This window comes from Capsicum annuum, unplaced genomic scaffold (genome assembly GCF_002878395.1).
Source record: "Capsicum annuum cultivar UCD-10X-F1 unplaced genomic scaffold, UCD10Xv1.1 ctg2112, whole genome shotgun sequence".
Lineage (NCBI taxonomy): Eukaryota > Viridiplantae > Streptophyta > Magnoliopsida > Solanales > Solanaceae > Capsicum > Capsicum annuum.
The window spans coordinates 24,906-38,803 of NW_025827026.1; the positions used below are offsets into that span (position 1 = coordinate 24,906).

The following is a 13,898-nucleotide window of genomic DNA, read 5'->3' on the forward strand; positions in this document are numbered from 1 at the left end:
GTTGGAAAATGCATATAGAAGCATGACATATAACGTGGCATTATAATGTGTTAAATATATAACATTCACCTGTTTGCTACTTGGTCACAAGAAGATAAAGTTATTGGTGGTTGGTTTGTGGTTTAAACTGGCATCACATCTATATAACACCAGATACAAGGGTAAAAGAAAAATGACCCACAGAGAACGTATAGGGTTTGATAGTGAAGAAGAGCAAAATCAGTTGATTTCGCAGGAAGTAGCATCAATGGAAGAAATAAAGTCATTAAAACAACATATGGCGGAGATGTACCAAGCTTGGTTGAATGGACAAGCCCCGTCTTCTTCAATCCCTGGACTTTCAACTTCAAATGATCCAAATTCTGACCCAACTCAAACTAGTGATCCATTTTACCCACCAGGATTTGGCCCATTTGCTAATATGTTTAGAGTTGCTGGTAATTCTACCATGTGCCCACCAAATCCGTCTGTCGCAAATAACCCACTTTTTACTTCTGTAGCACCAGCTATTGCCGGTACTCAACCAACAGTACCAAAGAATATGGGGAAACTAAGTCATGATATGTTATATCCTCCTGAAGTGACTTTCAAATCCCAAAATCCATCTTATCATGTTCATCAACACGATACTCCTATTGTGATTGAGAAGATTGCAAAGAATGAGGAACAGGAGGAGATGGCTAGAAAAGTTAGAAGCCTAGAGCAGAGCATGAGAAATATGCAAGGATTAGGTGGACCAAAAAGTGTTTCATACAAGGATTTATGTATGTTTCCTGATGTCCATTGGCCGATAGGGTTCAAAATGCCAAAATTTGACAAATATGAAGGACACGGCGATCCTGTAGCTCATTTGAAAAAGTTTTGCAATCAATTAAGGGGAGCAGGAGGAAAAGAAGAATTATTGATGGCTTACTTTGGAGAAAGCCTTACAGGGATAGCTTCTGAATGGTTCATAGATCAAGATATTTCCCGTTGGCACGTATGGGATAATATGACTCGAGATTTCGTTCAAAAATTTCAATATAACACGGAGATAGTGCCAGATCACACTACGCTTGCTAACATGAGAAAAAAGATGACCAAAAGTTTTTGAGAGTATGTCGTCAGATGGAGAAAGCAGGCTTCAAGAGTCAGACTATCGATAAAAGAATCTGAAATGATTGATATTTTTTTGCAAGCACAAGAATCTGATTATTTCCATTATTTGCTCTCTACTATCGAAAGCACATTTGCTGAAGTTATCAAAGTTGGAGAGATGGCAGAAAATGGAATCAAGTCAGGAAAAATCATCAGCCAGGCCGCTTTGAAAGCAACAACACAGGCAATTCAAAGTGGTACAGGAAGTTTCGGGGGAAAGAAAAGAAAAGAGGATGTAGCAACTGTTGTGACAGGTCCATGACAAAATTGGAGAAGTTCACGTCAACCATACGCACAGAATCCATTATATTTCATTCCATCTCCCCAATATCCTATTTATAATGCACAACCATATGCTTGGGCACCTTCTTACCTGCAGTGGCGTGCACCAGTAATCCAAAATCATCCAATGGCCCTGCAAGTTCAAAGAGGCCCTTCGAGGTCTAATTTTCAGCCTAGAACAGAATTCAAAAGGGATAACATGGTAAAAGATAATTTCACTCCTATTGGAATATCTTACACCAGTTTATTTCATAGGCTGAGAAAATGAATGTTCTATACCCAATTGAGCGAAGGATCCCGGATCCTCCTCCGAAGAACTTGGACTATTCTAGAAAATATGAATACTGTTCTGATGCCCTAGGGCATGACACAGAAAAATGTTGGTATTTGAAAAGAGAAATTCAAGAGTTGATTAATACCCAACAGATTATGGTAGAAAGTCCAGGCGCTCCAAATATCAATCAAAATCCACTGCCAGATCATACTGAAACAAACATGCTCGAAGTGATACTCAGTGGTGAAGATGCTATGATTTTCTTTAAGCCGATCATTAAAATTAAAACTGATTTGGAAAAATCAGCAAATGTTGTAGATTGACAAAAGAAAATCCTGTAGAAGTGGAGGTGGTGATAGAAAAACCCGAATCATCGAATGCTCCCTTGGTGATAGGGAAAGAGATTTCAGAAAATATTGGGTCAAGTCAAATAAAGACGAAACTCATTATTCCCGAAAGATCCAATAAGCCTCTCTTAATCATAAAAGGAGCTCCCGTAGCTCCTATTGTTATTAAACCAGTGTCACAACTGCCTATGGTTGATACCAAGGAAGTCCCTTGGAATCATGATCGCGTTATGGTGATGCACAAGGGGAAAAAGTGACTGAAGATGTAGATGAAGTAGGGGGATTAACTCGATCCGGAAGATGTTATGCTCCAGTAGAGTTAAGAAAGAATAAACAAGGCGGTGAAGAACAAATGACGTTCAAGAAACCTGTTACTGATGAAGAAGCTGAAGATTTTTTAAAGAAAATGAAATTGCCAGAATATTCTGTTATAGAACAGTTGAAGAAGACACCAACATAGATTTCTTTGTTGTCTTTATTGATATATTCAGAGGAACACTGCAAGGCTATAATGAAGATTCTTAATGAAGCATGTGTTCCCAGTGAGATTAAAGTGAATCAACTGGAAAAAGTTATTGAAAGGATCCTTGAAGCAAATAAGATTACTTTCTCAGACTATGAATTACCTGTGGAAGGTACTGGACATAATAAGGGTCTCTATATTACTGTAAAGTGTGAACACTCCATCGTCACTCGAGTGTTAATTAATAGAGGATCAGGTGCTAATATTTGTCCTATGTCAACTTTGCAAAAGTTGAATGTTAATGTGGAGAGAATTCGACCTAACAATGTATGCATCAAGGGTTTTGATGGATAAAAACTGATGCCCTTGGTGAAATAGAACTCATATTAACAATCAGGCCTGTGGATTTTGCTATGGATTTCCAAGTGCTGAACATTGATGCTTCATATAATATGTTATTGGGAAGGCCATGGATTCATAGGGCTAAAGCATCCGCATCAACGTTGCATCAAATGGTTAAATTCGAATGTGAAAGGCAAGATATAATTGTTCATGGTGAAGGAGACTTATCCATGTATAAAGACTACTCTGTTTCTTCCATCGAAGCAGATACTACCAATATGTTAATTCATCAAGCTTTTGAGGTAGTGGCTGTTGAGCATATCCTCGAGGGGAATCTCATCGCAAGACCACAATTGTCCTCTGCATCTGTTATGGTAGTGAATGAAATGTTGAAGTATGGTTTCGAACCAGAAAAAGGTCTAGGGATGTTTTCGCAAGGCATAGTTCATCCAGTAAACCTCTATGAAAACTTTGGTACTTTTGGTTTGGGATACGAGCCTAATGCTGAAGATATAAACAAGGTTAAAAAGCGTAAGAAAGAGTCATGGTCACTTACCAAGCCGATACCGCCACTTCATGAATCTTTTATCAAATTCAATGATGTCGGATCCTCCAAGTTACCTGCTGCAGAATCAATAAATGATGATGGTACAGAGTTGATTAACCTTTTTTAGAATATGTTCATTGAAGCTGATATGGTTGAAATTGGGGAAGGTACCAGTAATGCAGATATGTAGTTTGTCGGCCCTGATGTCCAGCTTAACAATTGGGAGGCCACTCCACTCCCTATTATAAAGGAGTCTTGGTAGTTTGTTTGTTTTTCTTACAGTCTTAGTAGTTTGTTTGTTTTTACTTCTATAATTTAAATTATTCTAGGATTGTAATTCAGAACTTTAAATCTAGTATTTTAGGTTAAAACTCTTTCTATCTATGTTTCTAATAAAGCGTAGTTTCCCTTCGTTTTATTTTTAGTCTGATTTTTATTTATTTATTTTCTATCATACAGTTCTTTCTATGCTGATTCTAATGATATGACATACATGAAGAATTGTCAACCAGATTTAAAAACCCAATCTAATTTTAAAATAATGAATAAGGAGGTTGAATACGATGAAGAGGAAACATTTGAGGATATAAGCAAATATTTCAAACAGTTTGAGAATAAGATAAATCCCAATTTGGAAGAAACTGAGGCGATCAATTTAGGAGATCATGAAAATATTACGGAGACTAAGATAAGTGTACATGTTCAACCACAACAAAAGAAAGCTATAATTGAAGCTTTGCATGAGTATAAAGACATCTTTGAGTGGTCTTATGATGATATGCCCGGTTTGAGCACTGATTTGGTAGTTCATAAGTTGCCAATTGATCCTGCTTTTTCTCCTCTCAAGCAGAAGCTAAGAAAGCTCAAAACTGACATGAGTGTAAAAATTAAAGAGGAAATCACAAAGCAACTTGAGGTTAAAGTCATTCGAGTGGCCCAGTATCCTACTTGGTTGGCGAATATTGTCCCTGTTCCAAAGAAAGACAGCAAAGTTCGGATGTGTGTTGATTATCGTAATCTAAATAAGGCGAGTCCGAAAGATAATTTTCCACTTCCTAATATCCATATTTTGTTGGACAATTATGCCAAACATGATCTTGCATCTTTTGTGTATTGTTATGCGGGGTATCACCAGATTATTATGGATCCAGAAGATGCAGAAAAGACTTCATTTATTACGCCATGGGGGACATATTGTTATCGAGTCACGCCTTTTGGACTAAAGAATGCTGGGAAACTTACATGAGGGCAATGACCATAATGTTTCATGACATAATGCACAAAGAGATTGAAGTTTATGTAGATGACGTGATTATTAAGTCGAGAGAGCAATCTGATCATGTCAAAGATTTGAGAAAATTCTTTGAAAGGCTTCGGAGGTATGATCTCAAACTTAACCCAGCAAAATATATATTTGGAGTTCCATCAGGAAAACTCTTGAGTTTTATAGTCAGTCGATGTGGGATTGAGTTAGATCCTTCAAAAATAAAAGCTATTCAAGATCTGCCTCTACCAAAAAATAAAACAGAGGTGATGAGCTTACTTGGAAGGTTGAATTATATCAGTAGATTCATTGTTCAACTTATAACAACCTGTGAGCCAATATTTAAATTATTGAAGAAGAATGCTAAAGTTGAATGGACTGAAGAATGTCAAGAGGCATTTGACAGAATTAAGAGATACTTGTCGAATCTACCTATTTTGGTTTCTCCAGAGCCCAGGCAGACCCTTAATATTGTACATGTTTATGTTAGACAATTCTTTTGGATGTGTATTGGGCCAACATGATGTCATGGGCAGAAAAGAACAAGCCATCTACTACCTCAGCAAAAAGTTTACCACTTATGAGGTTAAGTACACTCTTCTTGAGAAGACGTGTTGCGCCTTAATTTGGGTAGCCCAAAATCTAAAACATTACTTGTCATCTTATACTACTTACCTTATCTCTCATATGGATCTTTTAAAGTACATTTTTTAAAAGCCTATGCCCATAGGTAAACTCGCGAAATGGCAGATGTTGCTCACAGAATTTGATATTATTTATGTGACACGAACTGCAATAAAAGCTCAAGCCTTGGTGGATCACTTGGCTAAAAATCCTATTAATGAGGAGTATGAGCCATTGAAGACTTATTTTCCAGATGAAGAGGTATTGTATGTTGATGAGTTTGTTTCTGAAGATTGTCATTCAGGCTGGAAGTTGTTCTTTGATGGAGCTGTTAATATAAAAGGAGTAGGAATAGGAGCAGTTCTTAATTCTGAATCAGGACAATATTATCCTATAACAGCTCAACTTCGATTCTACTATACCAATAATATGGCAGAATATGAAGCTTGCATTCTGGGATTGAGATTAGCCATTGACATGGGGATTCAAGAACTGTTGATATTGGGAGATTCAGATTTATTAGTCCACCAAATCCAAGGAGATTGGGAGACTCATGATTCGAAACTCTTACCATATAGAGGTTGTTTGCAAGATCTTTGTCAACAATTCGTATCAATAAAGTTCAAACACATTCCCAGAGCTCATAATGAGATTGCTGATGCTTTGGCAACCTTATCTTCGATTCTTCAACATCCCGACAAAACTTATATTGACCCTTTGCATATACAGATTCATGATCAACATGCATATTATAATGTGGTTGAGGAAGAACTTGATGGGGAGCCATGGTTCCATGATATCAAAGAATATATTCAGACTGGAAAATATCCTATACATGCTAATGGTAATCAAAAGAGAACCATTCGACATTTGTCTAGTGAATTTTTCCTAAGTGGAGGAATCTTGTATAAGAGGACTCCTGATTTGGGACTTTTGAGGTATGTAGATGCTAAAGAAGCTTCAAGAATCATGACTGAAGTACATTCTGTGATTTGTGGACCACACATGAGTGGGTATGTTTTGGCAAAGAAAATACTCCGAGCAGGTTATTATTGGCTCACCATGGAGCGAGATTCTATCAATTTCATTCATAAATGTCATGAATGCCAGGTACATGGAGACTTAATACATTTCCCTCCATCTGAGTTGCATACAATCACTGCTCCATGGTTTTTTGTGACTTGGGGAATGGACGTAATTGGACCAATTGAACCAAAAGCTTCGAATAGACATAGGTTCATCTTGGTAGCTATTGATTATTTCAAGAAGTGCGTGGAAGCAGCGACTTTCAAGTCAGTGACCAAGAAATGGTGGTTGATTTTATTCACTCCAATATCATTTGTCGGTTCGGCATTCCAAAGATAATTATCACGGATAATGCTGCGAATCTCAATAGTCATTTGATGCAAGAAGTGTGCCAACAATTTAAGGTTATGCATCGGAATTCAACTTTTTATCGTCCAAAAGCGAATGGAGCTGTAGAAGATGCCAACAAGAACTTAAAGAAAATACTCTGTAAGATGGTGCAGGGTTCCCGACAATGGCATGAAAAGTTAACTTTTGCTTTGTTGGGATATTGTACTACAGTTCGGACTTCAATTAGTGCAACTCCTTACTTGTTAGTGTATAGAACTGAAGCAGTTATCCTTGTAGAGATTGAAATTCCATCTCTTCGAGTAGTTATAGAAGCTGAAATTGATGAGGACCGATGGGTCAAGACTCGTTTGGATCAATTAAGCTTGATAGATGAAAAAAATTGACGTCAGTATGCATGGACAACAGTACCATAAGAGAATAACACGAGCATATAACAAAAAGGTGCGTCACAAACATTTTGAAGTTGGTCAGTTGGTACTAAGACGTATCCTACCTCATCAGATTGAAGCCAAAGGCAAATTTTCTCCTAATTGGCATGGACCATTCATGGTGAAGAAAGTGTTACCTAATGATGCGTTATATTTGACTGATATAGAAGGCAAAATAGAAGGAATGTCGGTCAATGCTGATGCAGTTAAAAGATATTATGTATGATATTCATGTACAATTATGTTATGTATGTTTTGTACTTACATTTTTAAAGATTTGAAATGATGAAGGCATTTTGTTCTACTATCCGAATAATATATTAACCTTTGCTTACCCCTTTGAGCTTTTATTTTTTTGTACCCCTCTTTTGGAATCAAATTAAAGTCAGAAAAAACAAAAAGTTGAAAAAAAAAATCAATCAAAAATTAAAATCAAACAAGAGAATGATATTTTCTGAACTACGTTTGACCTGATTCTTGTTATGACATGATACGTAGGCATCCCTACTCTGGGGTTTGGTCCAACCAAAAGAAAATTCAAATTACTCAGAATGAGATAAAACTGGGGCAAAAAATTTATTTTCTTAATAAGAGTCGATTCCAAAAGTTGTATGTTTCACCCAATGTTATATAAATTTTTGAGCCTCATGCCGACCTTTCTTTCTAACCCCTATCCAAAAGCCAAGTTACAACCAAAGAAAGACCTTCAGATCAATCTTTGAGAATGTCAAGGCTAAAAATGTTATGAGTGCATGATATTTCATATTTTTGGTGTTTATTTTTTTTTTAAAAAAATGAAAATGAGAGTCTTATTGGTGAAAACCCTTTTGGGCACCATAAAGACGATTGCGAGCTGAGACAGAAATGAAAAGGATATAGGCTCGTTGACAAAAACCCATTGAGGTTCCACTAGCCGAAGAAAGGTTGTTATCAAGAAAGAACAAGTTCAAGATTGACTTAATTTCAAGCTCAATAAGTGGACAAAAGTTGTAATGATTGGTGTGGGTAGATCTGGTTGTTTGATTCAAAATGCATGTCATAATCACCAGAATCAGTTTCTACATTCATATAAGTTTTCTCTTTATTTTGAAAAAGAGATGCCCATTGTCTTTTGCTTTTTGTTTTATTTTAATTTTTGATTTTTTGTGTCCTTGTCATTAAACAAAAAAATTTCGTTGTCTTTTGAGTCAAATTCACGTCAAGTCAAATGAGAAAAGACTCCAAACTCGCTACCAACTCCTTTAAGGATACAAAGCAAGACAAAGGGTCGATGCATATAGATAACATTTTAAAGTAAAAGTAAGGTACTCAAGATGATTGTGATTTAACCATTTTAAACTCATGAAAATCTAAGGGATGTATTGGAAGTTAAACTCAGAAGCATCATACAACAGAAATATGATTTGAGTTGAGGATCTCAGTAGTCAGAATTCTGAGTTAGAGGCATAACAATTCAATGAATATTATCATGGATTGGAAAAGAGTTGAGCATGACAAGTGCGAGAGCGGCCACTTCAAAAGCCAAATGCCACAAACCAACCACCACATTTTTTAAAATTCACAATTTTTCTTTATTTGGAACAGAGATGAAATAATTGTTTTCAGATAAAAGATGCAATTTCACACTTCTCTCAATGCAAGAAGAGTGGTTACAACATCCGAAACTAGATCTCGGTCATGATAAAATTTATTCTTTGTGAGGTATATTAAGATCCAGTGACACATAAATTTTTCCAGTACAAACTGAGGAAAAAAATTTATTTGTGTTGTATGGAATTTATTTTATGTTCAGGACCCTCCTGAAGAATGAAAATTTATTTTTATGCTCAGGACTCTCCTGAAGAATGGGAATTTATTTTATGTTCAGGACCCTCCTGAAGAATGGGACAGGACCCTCTTGAAGAATGGAAATTTATTTTTATGCTCAGGACCCTCCTGAAGAATAAGAATTTATTTTATGTTTAGGACCCTCCTGAAGAATGGGACAGGACCCTCCTGAAGAATGGGAATTTATTTTTATACTCAGGACCCTCTTGAAGAATGGGAATTTATTTTATGTTCAGGATCCTCCTGAAGAATGGGACAAGACCCACCTGAAGAATGGGAATTTATTTTTATGCTCAGGACCCTCCTGAAGAATGGAAATTTATTTTATATCCAGGACCTTCCTGAAGAATTGAATGTTATTTTTCTGTTTCATTATTTACTTTGAGTCCAGGAGCCCGCCTGAAGAACAGGGTGAAGAAATTGCAAGTCCAGGAGCCCACCTGAAGAACAGAGTGAAGAAATTGCAAGTTCAGGAGCCTGCCTGAAGAACAGGGTGAAGAAATAGCAAAATCCAGGAGCCCGCCTGAAGAACAGGGTGAAGAAATCGAAAGTCAGGAGCCCGCCTGAAGAATATGGTGAATTTTCAAGTTCAAGTCATGAAGATTTGAATTAAGATTCTAGAGATTGCAATTTTTACTTGTATTTTTCATTGTTGATTTTTATTAGTCAGTTGAATGTAAAAGCAGAAGTCGTCAATCAAAAACTCGATGGAATCTCACTCGACTTTATTTATTTATTTTTTTATTTTTTCTTTCACTCCATATCACCTTTGAACTACTCGTGACCTGATTTTCTTATAACCCGGGATAGGTAGGATATCCAAAAATCAGGACTCGGTCACATTTTACTTTTATTTTTAATTTTTATTTTATCCTTACCTTTCAAATAATTGGAGCGTCAAAAATCATATCTTGTCTATTTCTTTGTATGAAAACTCTTTGAGATTTCACACAAAGAGGGGCAAAAATGTTGACACTTGATTTTTGATCCTCCGCAGATTCTAACTTATTTTTCGGTATTTATATTTATATTTAATATAATATTATTTAAATTCTTATTTTTAATTTTATAAATTTTAGTTAAGAAGTAAATAATTAAGTAAAGTTAATTTTTAGATATTAAAAATAATAATATATGTTTTTGTTTTCTAAATTTTAATAAATAAATTAGTATTTATATTTATTATTGCTATTATTATTATTCTATTATCTTACTCATTTATTTATTATTTATCTTTATTTATTATTAATAGATTTATTTATTTATTTTTAATTAAATAAAAAAGAAGTGGGAAATTTTATTTTTTAAAATTTAAATTACCTACCCTATCTGATAATAACTGTTCCCTCCCCTATTTCCCCCATCAAAAATCCTGTATAAATGGAATTTTCTCACCCAGACAAAAACTATGTACTATTCCTATACCATCTGAAAAACACTGAAAAAAATTATCATAAAACAGAGAGAAAAAAAAACACAGTGAGAAAACTTGTAAGGAGACAAACAAAGAAGGAAAAAGTGAAATTCTGAAGTTGGAGTTTTCTGTTCAAGTTTCCGGTGACAATATTCGAATCTTCTGTTTTAATTATCAACAGGTTCTTATCTATTTCTGTCATCCACTTTATGAATTTTATAGTAAAACTGAATGATGTTTAAATTTATGTTAATGATTATATCCGATTATGTGAACTTTTATTATCATATATTATACTGTGAATCTAAATGTTTCTACTTGTTTAGTAAATATGTGTCAAAAATATAAACACTTTATGTTAATATTTAGTAAAATTTTAGAATGAAAGAAGAGCAAATGAATAGAAAATAGATAAAAACTATCATATGCACAAACAACATTTTTGGTCAATTTTTGATTATCGGTTATAGACATATCATTTATTCTATAAACTTATCTTGTGTTATCTTGTTATATGTTTGGAATTTAGCCATTGTTGAGTGGTGTATGGTGTTTGTTTAGGTTCAGGGGGTGGTCTCCGATCCACAGTGGATTGGAGATGTCCGTCACGGCTAGGCCCTAGTTCGGGTCATGACAAAGTTGTTATCAGAGCCTAGGTTTGGTGACATTAGGTGTCCATAAAGTCGTGTCAAGTAGAGTCTTTTTATGGGTGTGTAGCGTGCCGCACTTATAATGGAGAAGCTACGAGGCATTTAAAAATGTTTCCCTTTCTGGTTGTTCTATTTTGAGATATAGAGTCTAAGGTCTTGAAATCTCCTTTAATCTCCGTATGTTCATTTTTCAAATCATACCTCCAAAAAGATCTGAAGCTCGTGAAAACTCTTCTGTCCGATCAGAGGACAATGTGGACGGAGCTTGTCCCATTTAAAGAGTTCAGAATCGGTATAGGGTCGCTGCTCTGATTGCCTTAGTGGAGTTCTCCCAATTCCCCCTAGGCCTCCTTGGGCACCTCAAGCTAGCGTGTCTAATGTTGAGTTTTGCCAATCAATTTATTTGCTTCCTCAGTTGGTGGCCTCTCAGACTGAGCATGTTGCTTCTGTTGCTCCATCTTCTAAGGTTACTAGAGTTGGCTAATTTATAAGGTTGAGTCCTCTAAACTTGAAGCAAAGTAGGATGACAATAAAGGATACACCTTGAAGTATCATCACCTATCACGATATGCTCCGAAATTGGTGTCTAGCATGAGATTTAAAATAAGAAAGTTTGCTTCTAGGTTGTCTTGTGAATTAATCTTGGAGAGCAAGGTTTCCTTGTTGATCAAAGGCATGGACATCTCTAGACATATGGTATATATGAAATAAGTGAAAGAGGAAAAGAAGAAGAAGACGGAGACGAGTGAAAGGCAGAACATGAAGTTTCAGTATTTAAATCAGGATAAAAGTCAGCAATAGAGTGGTAGAGATGGTAGAAAATGGTCTAAGAAGAAGTAGGACAATTTTGGTTCCTACTCTACGACTAGTACTCCTTATCTGAAGCTGCCGGGTGATCATTATTTTTAGAATAGTATTATTCCCAGGGCGCAGGGTGCTCAGCCACAGACTAGTAGGGCTCAGTCAGCTCTATCATATCCCCTTATAGATTTTGTGGTCAAGTGCACCGTGGTGTTTGTGAAGAAGAAAGGAACAAGTGTTTTAAATATGGTCATATTGGTCATATGCAGAGGTATTGTCCTTCTAGGGTTACTTCTGGGGAAAATAAGATCCTTGTTGCTACCTCGTCAGCTCCTGCACCAAAGGGTGCTACTTCTGTTTCTGGCTCCGGCACTGGTTGGAACCTTCTATATGTTCTTGCTACTCATTGGGATTCTAAGGCGTCCCTCGATGTTGTTACTGGTATGCTTAAAATTTTCTCTCGTATTGTACATTGTCTACTTGATCCTGGGTCTACCCTCTCTTATGTGACTCCTTTTGTGGCTATTCATTTTGGCTTTGATCCTGAGTGTATTTTGCATCCCTTCTATGTGTCCACCCCGATGGGCAACTCCATTATGGCTAGAAAGGTTTATAGGGGTTGTGTAATGTCTGTTAATAGTAGAGGGACCTTGATGGATCTAATAGAGTTGGACATATTAGACTTTGATGTGATGTTAGGGATGGATTGGTTGCATTCGTGTTATGAGTCACTTGATTGTCGGACCCGAAGGGTCAGTTTTCACTAACCAAGCAGTCGGTGATTAAATGGGAAGGTAGTTCCCTAGTGCCTAAGAAAACATTCATTTCGTATCTTAGTACCTGGAAGTTGATTTCTAAAGGGTGTCTATATCACTTAGTGCATGTTAAGAATTCTAGATTCAAAGGTCCTTCTTTACATTTTGTCCCTGTGGTCTGTGAGTTTCCTGAGGTTTTCCCTGATGATCTTCCTAGTGTTCCTCCCGATAGGAAAATTGATTTTAGGATTGATCTTCTTTCGGACACTTGTCCGATTTCCATCCCCCTTATAGAATGGCTCCGGTTGAGTTGAACAATTCAAGGAGCAATTGAAAGATCTTTTAGGTAAGGGTTTTATTCGCCTTAGTGTTTTTCCTTGGGGTGCTTCGGTTCTTTTCGTGCATAAAAAGGATGTGTATAGATTACCGCCAGTTAAATAAGGTGACGGTGAAGAATAACTATCCGCTTCCTAGGATCGATGCTCTCTTCGATCAGCTTCTGGGTGCTAAGTGTTTCTCCAAGATTGATCTTCAATTGGGTTACCATCGGTTAAAGATTAGGAAAGTGAATATCTCTAAGACTATTTTTCAAACCCGGTATGGTCATTTTGAGTTTTTGATGATGTCCTTTGGTTTGACTAATGCCCCAACAACATTTATGGACCTCATGAGTCGAGTATTCCATCAGTTCTTGGATTTGTTCATAATTGTTTTGTATGATATCTTGGTGTATTCCAAGAGTGAGGCGAATCATGCTAATCACCTCCACCTTGTGTTGCAAAACTTGAAAGATCAGCGATTGTATGTGAAATTCACAAAGTATGAGTTCTAGTCGAATATTGTGACCTGCCTAGGTCATATTGTTTCTAGTGAAGGGATCATGGTGATCCATAGAAAGTTGCGGTGGTTAAGAAGTGGCCTAAACCTACAACTACAACCGACATTTGAAGCTTCTTGGGTTTAGCCGGTTATTATTAGAGGTTTATGGAAATTTTCTGTTCTATTATTGCCCCATTGACTAAGTTGACTCAGAGGAAAGTGAAGTTCTTGTGGTCTGATGCTTGTGAAGGTAGTTTCGAGAAGCTGAAGGATAAATTGACTTCGACTCCGATCTTGACTCTACCTGAAGGTACTGATGGTTTTGTTGTTTATTGTGATATGTCCTGGGTGGGACTAGGTTATGTTTTCATGCAGCATGGCAAAGTGGTTGCATATGATTGTGAGGATGATAAAAGAGTGATTCAAATTTAGTTGGGGAGGGAGGAGAGATGACATATGCTAGAACTGATCAAGAAAGGTGTATGCTTTATTGTCTAATCATTTGCTTGTGAGACAAGACATATGCGTGAAAACAAAGTCAAATAGC

The 13,898-nt window shown here is 36.4% G+C and overlaps 1 pseudogene; it reads left to right on the top strand.

Moving 5' to 3' along the window:
* The first annotated feature begins 421 nt into the window (after positions 1-421).
* LOC107873817 lies at positions 422-7,311 on the top strand (annotated as a pseudogene).
* The last annotated feature ends 6,587 nt before the right edge of the window (positions 7,312-13,898 follow it).